General features: G+C 43.4%; 1 protein-coding gene across 7 annotated transcripts in view; it reads right to left on the reverse strand.

Moving 5' to 3' along the window:
* The window catches only part of LOC149915091 (uncharacterized), a 34,165-nt gene that overhangs the window by 17,694 nt on the left and 3,190 nt on the right, over positions 1–13,281 (reverse strand). Inside the window, exons 4-10 of one of the 7 annotated variants that reach the window (XR_016459772.1) lie at positions 13,083–13,196; positions 12,112–12,150; positions 11,969–12,025; positions 10,148–10,352; positions 5,487–5,574; positions 4,178–4,246; positions 915–3,719 (exon numbers count right to left, since the gene is read on the reverse strand). The gene's annotated coding sequence lies outside the window, so the exon portion shown is untranslated. The other 6 variants (XR_016459773.1, XR_016459771.1, XR_016459774.1 and 3 more) reach the window with 6 other exon arrangements.

The following is a 13,281-nucleotide window of genomic DNA, read 5'->3' on the forward strand; positions in this document are numbered from 1 at the left end:
ACCCCGTTCTGTAGCAATCAGAACGCACAGCTTAGCAGACAGGAGCGTAGGACTTAGAGAAAATTGTATTTCAGAGGTTGGTAGGGAATTTCCCATCACGCAAAGGCATCAAAACCAGGGTTTCTAACAACAGTGTTACCCAGGAGACCCACCAGGCAGTGCCGGCTTGATTTGGCACGTGACTCCAAAACAAGGCAGCTCAGTATAAGGCATCAGGCAGTGCTGATGAGATGCGCGTTATGGACAGGTCATTCCTTCATAGGTACCGTTCCAGTGACAGCACACTGTCTAGAGTAAGTGCTTGACATACAAACCTCAACAATTTACACTCCCACTAGTCAAGTCAGACAGACCAAGACCATGAGGCTGACCTGTAACCAGGCATAGTGCAGCTAGAGTTCCTTCTGCAGTCACTTGGGCAGCTTCCCCACCTCCAGAGCTATAGGGAACATACACACAAAGCGCAGCAAAGCTGTTTGTGCTACACACTCACAGAGAACAAGTTGACAAGTTGAAGGCTTACGAGGACCGTGGAGACGTGGCACTGAGGGACAAGGTCAGTGGGCATGGTGGGGGTGGGTTGGGGTTGGACTTGGTGATCTTAGAGGTCGTTTCCAACCTAAATAATTCTATTATTTGATGACACCTAAACATGATTGCGTTTTAGATGACTTTTTGGGGCATGGGTGAATCACCTTGCAAAAGCTGAAGCAAGCCTGCACTCTCTCCCTGTAATGACAAGGTTCATTTTCCCCTCTGCAAATTCCTACAGTCTACCAAATTAAGCAAACTTGGACACAGGTTTGACTGTAAATGCAAGGGCAGAGGGACAGCTTGCAATGAAACAAGGAAGCCTGTACAGATTTGGCTAAAGCATTCTGTTTAAAAAAGTGAAAATAGGATTTCTTGAAAAGAATTGTTTACAGCTTTATTAAGAGACAGCTTTATTAAGGATGTTTCATGCTAAGATTGATGGTTTTCTAACTCCTGAATTACAGAGGATATAGAAACACAGAGGGTTCAATAAACCCTAGCAAGAAAGTGCCAAATTCTAAAGCAAAAGACCCAGGAACAATACTACCTACTGCACTCCCTCAGGAGCCTCAATGGGACCTCTTATCTATTTGCAGAGCGCCCAGTGCGAGTGGGTCGGCTGTTGTGGGGGAGAAGGATTGGGAACTGTATTCCAATTTGTATCCTTGGAAAGAGATGAGGGAAACAGCTCCACGTAACAAACAAGAATGAAATGATGGTCGCTCTTCCAGTGCAACTGCACAGTCCAACCGTTTGCCACAGAACAGTGGCTGAACATCTGCATGATTACAAACTGTCTCCTCACATGCACAAAGATGACATCCTGACTCAGGGAAGCTGTGAGGAAGAGGTGCAACAAATGCTGGTTATGGATCACATGAAACACAAAGGCTCGGAAATTCATCCTACTAAAATTCAAGGGCAGTCTCAACAAGTGAAACTTCTAGGAATTCACTGGCATTTTGGGAAATAGTGCCCAAAACTTGACACACAATTCTAGATTTTGCAGGACCCTGTGATAAGAATGAGGCACAGAGGTTTATTGGTCATATCTAGGACAAATTTTAACCCTGTTTATATATAAAGTGACAAGGAAGAGTTGGAGAGGGAAAATGAACAGCAAGCTGCCTCTGAATTAGCAACGGAGGCTCTTCAAAGGGCGTCAGACTTATGGCCCATGCAAAAGGGAGAAATGAAGTTGAACATATCTGTAAATGGGACACGTGCCAATTGGAGCTTGTGGCAAAAACAGGGAAAGAAAAGGATTCCCTTGGGTTTCTGGAGAAGAAAACTGTCACGTCGTGAGAGGATAAATCCAATTCTGTTAAACAATGGTGAACAAGATTCAATTATTCAACCCCATGACAGAACAGCACAATTATTGATACTGTCACTTTCAAAAACAATTGTGAGAAAAGGGGATCCACCTCAGATCACCAGCATTCCTGGAGGGTTTGGATCCATCAAGTATTAACAATGGAGCTAAAGTACGAAGCCAAAGGGCCCTCCTGAACCAGATGAAATAATAGCTACAGGGAACAATACTACTATTTTAATTATGAAACCTGGGCAAGAAAAATGGGAATACGTCCCTGCAACTAAGTGTTATTTGCAAGAATAATTATGCGGTATATAATTTTATTTTACAGATCCTGCACATTTGGAAAAAGATACCATCCATGTGCCTGGATATGAAGACCGATGTGAAGAACGGCCTCACACTAAATTATCCCCAGTGCCTGCTGTCAGGGCTTGTGACCTGGGCGCAGTGATGACATTGCTAATGTCACATCGCCACTGTGACCAGGGCACAGCTGTAAATATCAAGCTGCAACAAAGCCCAAGCTTCTGAGTTCAAGGACATCCTCTGAAGTCTAATTTAAGGCACAAAAAATTCACCTTCTTGCTTCAGTGGTTAATATCTCCAACCTATTTTCAAAGATCTTTTTATTACCTCCCAACAAGTCTGCATACAGCTAGTATACAGCTAGTGCCGGGTCCTGCACTTTGGCCACAACAAGCCCATGCAGTGCTATAGGCTTGGGGATGAGTGGCTGGATGACTGTGAGGAGGAAAAGGACCTGGGGGTGTTGGTTGATGCTCAGCTGAACATGAGCCGACAGTGTGCCCAGGTGGCCAAAAGGGCCAGTGCCATCCTGGCCTGCATTAGAAACAGTGTGGCCAGCAGGAGCAGGGAGGTGATCATCCCCTGTACTCAGCGCTGGTGAGGCCGCACTTCGAGTGCTGTGTTCAGTTTTGGGCCCTCACTACAAGAAGGACATTGAGGCCCTGGAGCGTGTCCAGAGAAGGGCAACGAAGCTGGTGAGGGGTCTGGAGCACAAGTCCTATGAGGAGCGGCTGAGGGAGCTGGGATTGTTTAGTCTGGAGAAGAGGAGGCTCAGGGGAGACCTCATTGCACTGTACAACTTCCTGAGGGGAGGCTGTGATGAGGAAGGGTTTGGCCTCTTCTCCCAGGCAACGAACAGGACCCGAGGAAATGGCCGCAAGTTGTACCAGAGCAGGTTTAGGTTGGACATAAGGAAGAACTTTTCCTCTCAGTGGTCAGGCGCTGGAATGGCTGCCCAGGGAGGTGGTGGAGTCGCCGTCCCTGCAGTGTTCAAGAGGCGTCTGGACGAGGAGCTGCGAGATCTGGTGCAGTGCTTGTGGTAGCAGTGGTGATGGGAGGGCGGTTGGACTTGATGATTTTGCAGGTCCTTTCCAACCTTGGGATTCTATGATTCTAAAACTGCAGTCAAACAGAGCTAATAAAGAGAGCCTTCCACATACAGTTAAGGCATGAAAGTCCAGCAGTTCCAGCAATGGGAGAAACACGCACCTGAGATCAGAGAGACTGCAGGGAATACTCCTTTGTGGGTGGGATTTAAGTCACAGCAGGCACAATGCTCTGTTTCTGAGAAGGGCTATTTTAACAGTACCAAGTCTGGGACAGCACACTTTAATCAGGTTTGTGAAGAGTGTCCCATACCCTCACGTTCTTACTGCTCTGGGAAGTACAAGGTTCTCTTCTCAAAAACATTTCTTATCAATGCATCCAGCAAGCACACACATCCCGATGTCATGACAAAGAACACGGGCAGAGACCAGCAAGTTGGAAGGTCATCACCTTCAGGCCAGATCAATCCTACAGATGTCCTGCAAGTCCTTCTGTAGTAGAAACACAATTGCTAAAGCTGACTAACATCCAGTAGGTGAGCATGAGTAAGGTGAGGCTCAACACAGTGCGGAGGTATACGATACTGACATTTCATTGCAATTCAATGCACAGGTTGAAAAGGCAGCAAGGTGGGCCCAGAGATGGAAAAGGACATCCATGTGCTGCATTATCACACTGGAACCACATCAACCATGACTCTCAAAGCGTGTATCAACTAAAAAGCTGCGGTGTTTGAGACCTACAAAACGATTTGCACTACCAGGCTAATCAGCACTCACGAATACACATGAAAGACCACAAAGTTCCTCTCTGAAGAGATGAGTGCAAGGTACCTTAGATTACTTTCACATACAAGATTCTACTTCTTACTTTGTAATTCTGTATTGTAAAACAAAGAACAACATTTTTCTTGCAATACCAATTCTTAAAAGCAGTTTTACAATGGAGTATGAAAACTAATCCACTTACCTTTACAGGATGGAGTTGCTCAGGAATACTGGAGTTGGCAGATTCAGAATCAAGCCTCAAATGCCACACCTGAAGAGTTTTCAGGAAATACGACAATGAAAGATAACATTAAAAAAATAAATAACCCAATACAGCCACATAATTTAAATTGACCTTGAAAACTATCAGTGTCTGACTACTGTTAGTTTAGAGTTGTGGATCTCTTTAGCAGCCACCAATTTACTCAGGCAGCCATTATAAACCTTACTTTTTCATAACTATACAAGGGCTGATCCAAAAGGAATGCCTCCTATTTTATAATGCTGGCCCACAACATCACAGGTGGACACTGGTGGGATGACAGCAGAGGTTGAACCTTCCTGCCAGCATTCAGTTACATTTTGTAGCCATGCGACAGATGGCAGCAGAGGGCCAGAATGACAGCACAGCACCTGACATGGAAGTGCACGTGAAGCACAGGGGTGTCACTGAACTCCTCCGCGCTGAAAAAAATCGCACCCACTGGCATTCATCAATGCCTGCAGAACTTTATGAAGACCAACACGTGGATGTGAGCACAGTGAGGCGGTGGGTGCTGCGTTTCAGCAGTGGCAACAGCAATGCAAAAGACAAGCCACCCAAACGGCCAGATTTATTTTTTTTTTCTTTTTAAACAAGCACAGCACGCAGGCTCTCGTTCAACACTGGAAAAAAAGCATAGCTAATGGTGGTGACCATGTTGAAAAACAGAGTTTTGTAGCTGAGAATTCACTCTATGTATCTGTTGTCATTCCTACGGAAATAAATAGGAGGCATTCCTTTCAGAGCAATCTGTGTACATCTATGAGCCATCATCCCAATAATGCAGTAATACTAATAAATGGGAACAGAAAAAAACAGATTCTCAGAATATCTTTTGTGGGGATGGAACAACAAAACCTACACTGTAGTCAGCTGCAGTTATTCCCCTGGGAATGAACTGATGCCAGTAGAAAGGTTTTCCGACACTCAAACTGTACCAGCATTTCAGAGCACGCAGCCTTGGAATAAACCCTAAGGATAAACCAAACTGCATCTCTGCTCCAGCAGTTTTTTTCTTCAATGTACATGAATGGACTGGGAGGTACTAGTCCTACAAATTCAGTTATGCTATTGTGTCCTATGGTAAGAAGAAAAGCAGGATGTTTAAGACTTTGTCAGGCACAGAACCTCCAGCACTGGAGGCGAGCAATTCTGAATTATCGGTGTCTTGTCATAATTCGTGTGCATGCAGAAGAAACAGCACAACCCACTTTACAAGAGCAACCAAATGTATTCAAGGCATACTTACAAAAGACTCTGAGGTAGAAAGCTGCTCGCTTAGGTGAAGATCAGAAATGAGGCAGAGGAAGCCTGATAGATTGAAAGCGATTAAGTGCCTGAATAAAGAAAGGAACGGAAGGAATAGACATTACTGGAATCTATCAGACGCCAATACGCATTTGAAAAACATACTGTACATGTAGAATCAAAAGCAACACAGGATCAACCTGCAACTACTTATTCCACTATCTCAGTGATGACTGCTATTAGACAAACTCTATGTATTTTTAATACTGCTGTTTAAAAAGGACCACAATTTCCTCCTCCAGTGCGTAATCAAATTAAAGTTCATTTATGATGAACTTTGAATTACATACGTAGTTTAGGTAGAAAAAAAGACTTTGGTGGTCTCAGTAACACAGGTACAAAAGCACTGTACAGGATATTCACAGATATGGCATAAGCCAAAGCTGGCTCTTTGTAACAGAACATTTCCTTTGTTTATTCTACTTCTGTTGATGTACATTACCATAGCTTTGATTACGACAGTAAGGTTTCCTGGGCCATCTGCCAGAGCTGCAGAGCTTCCACCTCCTTCTAAGCATCTGTCCACTCACCAGTATAACCAGCCTGGCTGAGTGAACTACACTGCATGTGCTGAGATGAAGTAGAACAGAAATCGGAAGAAAATAACTGCATCTTAGTAAAAATATCTGTGATTTCTAGTCCGAGCAAATTAATTTCACATACAAAAATTATTTCCAACATAAAGCGACCACATTTCCAAAACAACCACAAATTCAAAACAAATTCAAAACAAATTCAATTCCATAGAAGATTACAGAATTACACTAAAGCACATTTTAAAACATCAGTTGTATGGCAGACAGAGTAAAGAGACCAGCAAGAGAAAGTACAGAAGGGCTTCTCCCTAAGGAACAATTAACTACAGGAGGTAGAGGTGTTTGTTGCGGTTTTTTTAGTGTGAGTGAGCAGAAAAGAGGAACGGGACCTCAGGAAAGTCTTCAGTAACATGGAAATGGGAAGAGCTGCCCAGGTGTTCTGAACAGTTCAGATGACGTGACAGCCATTTTCTTGAACGCTGTTACATATGCAGTAACGAGCAGAAGAATGAAAAAATTAAGGCATTTGCCTTCACCTTAACGGCACTGTATGTGCCACCTCTCTGCAGAACTGCGGCACAGACAGCACAAGACTACTGAAGAACTGCACAGTAACTGCCAATCCACGTTTTCAGAAGACAGCATGACAAAGTATTTCCCTTTTCCCATGCACAAAGAAATGCTGACTTGGACAACAATCTCAAGTGGGATAAGAATACGGAGGTACTTCATTCTATTTTCTCAAACTGAAAGGTATCAAATGTCTACTTAAGGATAAAATAAAACGAGCAAAAAGGAACATGGAAAGCACACTAACCTCGGCAGGCACTTCAGATCAAAATACTCTAATAGCAATAACTATAGCAGGCAGTAGCTTATTTCTGCACATACCTAGCGGTCAAATCTGCTTGCTTTTAGATCTTTCTGCTTCCTATTGAGTTAAGCCTTCTTTTTCTTTAAGGTGTTTATCAGACTTTCCACAGAACTGCTTTCATGTCTTACAAAAAATAACACGCCTAGAGAAAAATGACTCGGTAAAGGTCTCTGACAATACAGGGATGCAAACTTCCTACCTGTCACCCAAACAGGCGCAGTGCCCACCCCGAGGCTCTTGTGCTGTCACTGGCACACACTGACCAAAGGGGAACCCTTCATAGCAATCAGCTGCTGAGTTACACGCAGTCGTTCTGGGAAAATCGCTTTGCTGCGTTTGTTGTTCGTATGCATAGCACTACATCAAGTTAGTACAACAATTACACCTCTTTTTCTCCACCACACCGTGGAGAGACAAACAGCTTTCTGGCTAAAAACAAAAATATCTTGCAATGCAAAAGGAATTTTCCCAGATAAAAGAAGGGAAAACAATCCAACAAGCAACCTCCCTCCTTCCCCTCAACCCACCATCCTTCCCCCCACAAAACAGACAGAGCAAACCCACAGGAAAGGAAAAGACAGCAAATCCACTTCCTGAACCAATTCCCAGTGTTGAGAACTTAGTAAAGAAAAACCAATACATTCTCTGCCTGCATCACCACAAAAAGCTGCACATTAAATGAAACGTGCAACTGAGGGTTACGGCCTCCAGCTGTACCTCCTAACCAAAGCAGCCGGGAGAATAAGTAAATGCATGCATGCATGCATACATACATACATACATAGAAGTGATCGTGCTTTACAGTTCCTCTGTTAGCTTTGTGGTTGGCGGTGATCTTTCCACGGGCTTTGGACTGTTTGTTTTTTAAGCATCAGTAAGGAACATCAGCAGCCTTTTTTCTGCACATCAGTAAAGCAGAGAATACAGCTCTGAGCAGCCATCTGCCCGGACTTGCTTTAAGAAGTAGTCAAGGACATTGACAAGGTCTGATTTTTCAGGTCTTCTGATTTGTCTTCAACGCAATCTGTTGCTAGGACCTTGAATTCCACAGCCATAGCATGCAAATACAGTTTAATAACGGAGTTTTTAATAGCGGGCACGAAATCATGCATCTGTACGCAGATGAGCAAAAAGGGCTCATATTCCCACGTCATGGCTTAAGATTTATCACATTATATATACATGCACAACATATCCACTTCAGGAGAGATCCTGAATTCTTCTAAAAATATGCTCATTTAAAAAAAAATAAATTAAACTCAGTAGCTTCCTCACATTAAAATTCTGCTGAGTTCAATGTAAGACAATGGTAATGTAGAGAACTCAAGCTCAGAGGAAATGAGTTCAGCAGAAAGATAAGCTTCCCTTCGTCAGGAAAAATTGATGTACAGTACAAAGATAGTTTACAATACAAGATAAAAGCAATATTGCATTTACAGATTTGGATCTGTTCTGTAATAATTTGGATCTGTTCTGTAATAATTCTGTAAATAACAAGATCTGGCTGTCGCAATGCCAAACCAGTGGGGCTTGTGTTATCATAAGGGGCTTGTAAAAGGAAGAAAATAACAGGAATAGGACCAACCTCCAAATAAGATACTAAAGCATATGAGAGACAGGAAATCACATAGCAAGTATGTTAAACCTTTAAATTTGCAGAGGACAAGACAGCCAACTCAAATTTCCTTTTACAAGCATGCAAGTGCTTTCTGCTGTGCTCTGTTTCAATTATTTCATACAGTGCATTTATCTTCGTTAGTCCAAAATGGAGTTACATAAAAGCTATAAGCCTCGAAATTATTTCGCTTAAGATAATGGTGCCTTGCCTTTCTTTAATCAGACTTTTTTTAGATTAGTAATTGTTTCACTGGAAACAAAGTCTGTTTGCTAGTCTGTTTTTTAGACTGGAGTCTCAGAAAGTTGTGTGGGAATGGAATGTTGCTTCTGCATTTGATATTAAAAAGAGCAATTGGTTTGAAGAAGTAGAACATAATGCATTTGTATTCTGTAACCCATCCTTAGAAACAGCTGGTCTAAGAAGTAAAATACTATATATGTTAGCGGCACGTTTTAGAAACATTATTACTGATTTATGTGATTAATTCTTTCTTGCAAAACTGGAATAGTTGTTAAATGTTCCAAACAATGCGAGTATAGCGTTAGGGATTAGAAAACATATTGTAGAGCTGTTCTGTTAGGATAAGAAACTGCCGGCAAAAGAAAACCAGATTCAGCAAGCATCAAAGAAATTAGGGCCTCTATACAAGGCCGAACTGTCTCACTCCGTGAGAAGGTTGGGGTGTGACAGGCAGGCACCAGGATACTCCCCTGTCTTTCTCCCGAGCTGATCTTGGTAAGAAGGACAAGCAGATATCCGCAAAATAATGATCAGGTGTGGAATAAGTTAATTAATTAACTACAGATTTACGCTTATGCAGCAAAAACTTATGTTTGTCCAGTGTTTCCATGTTTAGTGAAGCGTCGAGAAGATTGTGAACCTAAAGTACTCCGCCAATGAGGAACCAGGGGAGAAGGAGATAAGCGTCGGGGAATAGGGAATAAAAGATGTAACGCTGTTTTCTGGGAGCTCTCCTGCTTGCAGGAGGCCCGCCATTGCAATTGCGAATCAAATCTGCTTTATCAGAGATACCGTCCTAGAAAATTATTTGGATATTTCCTACAATCTGGGGGCTCGTCCGGGGTAATTATCGCCCTGTGGGGATTTCCCCCACTGCCCTGGACAGGATAGGCGCACCCCGCTGATTTCAGCGGTCCTGTCTGAATGGTGGGGTGACTCCTCGGGACGGTCGACAAGAAACCGAGACTGTTCCATAAAGGCCGGGCTCTGTGAAAGCCACGGGGCAGGTAGGCACGTGTATTGACCCCTGGAGACCCGGTAACTCTGTGCACAGACCAAGGTAAGGGAATTTAATTCTTGCCGTGGGGGTCGGTGGAGACTCGGGTGAGTCTCGGCAGGGAACTGTTGGTGTGCGGTACCCTGTGCACTTGACAAAGTGGCAGCAGTACACCCCTAGCTGTCCTCACATCTCAGCATTTCTGAGTTCAGACTGACAGAGGAGAGAGCTGCAGTTCCTCTCTTGTCCTGACACAGCAGATGGATGTGCTGTACAGTACCTTAGACAGTCCTTACGCACACAACTTTAAAAGCTATCAGCAGTGCACAACACTTACGAGCTCACGTTTCTGCTCACGCAGGTTTGCTTTAGGATCCGAGCCCAACATCCTGCACTGCTCCATCGCTGAAGGTACTGCAGTCTCCCACAGCCTGCGGTTCCTGCTGAGTTTGTCAGGCGTTTGGCACTGGTTTTGTCCCAGGATAGAGAGGCCGACTCAATATATTAAGAAGAGCACTTATCACAAAAAGAAGACTCAAAGCCTAGAAGTACAAACAGCTGCAGTAATTCCTCTCCTCCAAACTGAAAGTGAAAGCACACTTGCTTTGGAATAATAGCAGTAGAACAGAAAAGCTTGCATTACAGAGCAATCTGTAATATACCACAGCATTCTCACGAGTACAAGATTATTTCTTTAGAACACAGCAGCATAAGTAAACCTAGCTCTACGTACGTCACACCACCTCCACAGCTTGCTAAAGCAAAGCTTCATTCTGATATTGCCCTTGGTGACCTGTAACAGTAACCTTAACGTGCTAAAGGAGAAGCAGCACAGTCTTGTACTGCCTTAGGCCAAGCTTTAAATATTTATTATCAACAGCAAGATACAGCACAAGGTCCCAATTGAAACATGCAGCTGCTTAGCACCCAACTCGGCTCTTTTTGCACACCTTGACAACAAGCTCCGCTGCAAAAGGCACGCTGGGTGGGCTGCAAGAGCTGCAGAGCGATTCACTGACAGTGACCAACACACAAGCAAAGCTCGTTTCCTTCACAAGACCTCCTCCCTAATGAAGACTGCTGATAATACAAAGGTAACGAGCACATCGTACACATTTCTATCCAGAAGTCAGTAATCAGATGTAGTCTACCTCTGCAAAACATGACGGCCGTGCGACAAAACCCAGAATGAGTTTAACAGACTACAAGTGTATCTCACACCCTTACATATAAATGAGGATAAAGCGTTTCAGAGGAGAGCACTCCCACTTTTCAGGAGCAGGCAGAACGTTATCTATGCCAGCCTCGTGAAAGACACTTTAAGTTACAAAGGGCTTTTCCCTCCTAACGTCCTAATGTCACGTCACATTTAACTGTTGTACACCATTTTCGGTGTCATTCTGCTAAAACTAATCACTGAATGAAAGAGCTACAGATGCTGCCACGGACAAGTAACACAAGTGACCTTATACAGCATACAAAAACTAAAAGAACTTTTCTCATAGCCACAGACTGACTGATTTTAAGCAGAAGGGACCCAATTTCTGCAGAGTTGTGCATGGAGAGGAAAAAAAGAATCAGCAGTTTTCTTCGCGCTCAGCTTAACCCTTACTTTCTTTTGAGAAGAAATGCATTTCCTTGTTAGCCTCAAAGCAGCAACAAGGACATGAATAATGAATGCAGTAGAACTTCTATTAAGATTCCACTTCAGCATAACATAACTCAAAGAGAAGTGAGCTTCCGAAGAGGGGTGTGCAGGGAAGGAAACAGTGACAGCACAGCGTTACCTGATGTGAAAGACTGTCTCTTTCCAAACTCATGTTCTAAATGAGGTACTGACTTTTGCACAGTTAAAATACAGAGCTCTTACTTTATGGAAAAAGTAAATCAGACCATGTAATGAAAACCTGGAGCTGTACATCAATATTTAAAGGGCATCATATCCACTGGAACTTCACTTGAGAATTGGAAGGAATTCTGGATCTCTGACATAAAATAAGCCGCTTTCCAGCCAGTAAGAAGATGAATTCATACGGTTCAACGGCAGCTTCCTTTAAAATGCCCTCCTTAGCATACACTGACTTACAAAGTTCAAAATAAAAGCTTCAGATAAAAAAAAAAAATCGAAGGATCCCGTGTTCCTGTTAGCACTTCATACCGGCAGCTACCACGAGAAGTCAGGAAACGAAGTAGTCACAGGATGAAGGTCTCTTCTCTAGAGAAAAATCAGACAAGCAAAGCACATGTGATAACAAGGGAACTTCAGAAGCACATTTCACTTTTAAGACGGAAAACACATACCTTCATCCATTTGCTATGAAATGCCCCTTCATTCCATATCTATAAAGCAACAAGCAAACAGAAGTCAGTACCTGTTGATATACAAAGTAGTAGCGCATACACATAAATAAATCTTTCACCATCATTACTGAACTTTTTTATCAGCCCTCCAGGGAAATAATCCGTATGAAAATTCAAGACAGGTGCTTATTTCTCTCATCCTTCAGCCCACAGCCTGCAGCCTTACTGAAAAGAACGCTCATGCTGTGAGAGCTCTCTACCACGCCTGGCCTCGTCACACGTTACATGCTATTAACGTTGTCTCTACAGCTTGGCAGACAATGCTTTTCTCCACAATTTCACTTCAAGACGTGGTCATACAGAATGCCAGTAACAACACGGAAACAAGACATTACTTAAATACTTCACACACAGAACTTATATTCTACTGTAAAAGCACAGCAAGGCAAAATCTCGTGTCGGACACACACCTCCCACCCCACCCCCTCCAAGGTCCGTTTCTCAAGCATCCACGCGTTACCGGAGTGCAAGAGTGACACTGACTGAAACAGTCAGCAACAGGAAGGGAAACACTCCAGGAGAGATGGACATTGTATGTACCTTCCCACACTGCAACAGGAAGGGCAGACTTTCTCAGTGGGATGGGAACCGTAACTTGAGAAGCTTCACTGCGGAAGTGAAAATTCAGAAATGCAGCCCTAACGATAAATCATTTATATTCACCACTGTGATCAGGTCTAAGCATTAACATCGTTTGACATGAGAAGATTACTGGAGGCCACTGCCTAGGATGTTACGCTACTACAGAAAAGCAAAAACAGTCTGAGAGAAGCATCAGTGCAAGCATACCAAGTCCTAGAGCTTCCCTACCTTGTCTAGTGCGACATAAAAACATCGGTCTGTTAAAGTAATTAAGGGTCAGACGTGTTTGTTAGAACAAAGAGCATATAAACTCTAAGGCTTGGATTTACCAATCAGTTCAATTTTGAGGTTCCTCTCTTTAGCTTCTCTCATCAGCCACCGCTCACAGCCTCAGAAGTCCTTCTCATCATTTCCGTAGCGCATCTCAGAGAACACAGTGCCATCTAGGAAGGAGACAGACATTATAAAGACGTTATAAAATTCTCTGCATTGCTCACTGCCACACTATGCAGGCAGGCACACCGCTCC

The sequence above is a fragment of the Phasianus colchicus genome, chromosome 24, assembly GCF_987193195.1.
Source record: "Phasianus colchicus chromosome 24, bPhaCol1.hap1.1, whole genome shotgun sequence".
Lineage (NCBI taxonomy): Eukaryota > Metazoa > Chordata > Aves > Galliformes > Phasianidae > Phasianus > Phasianus colchicus.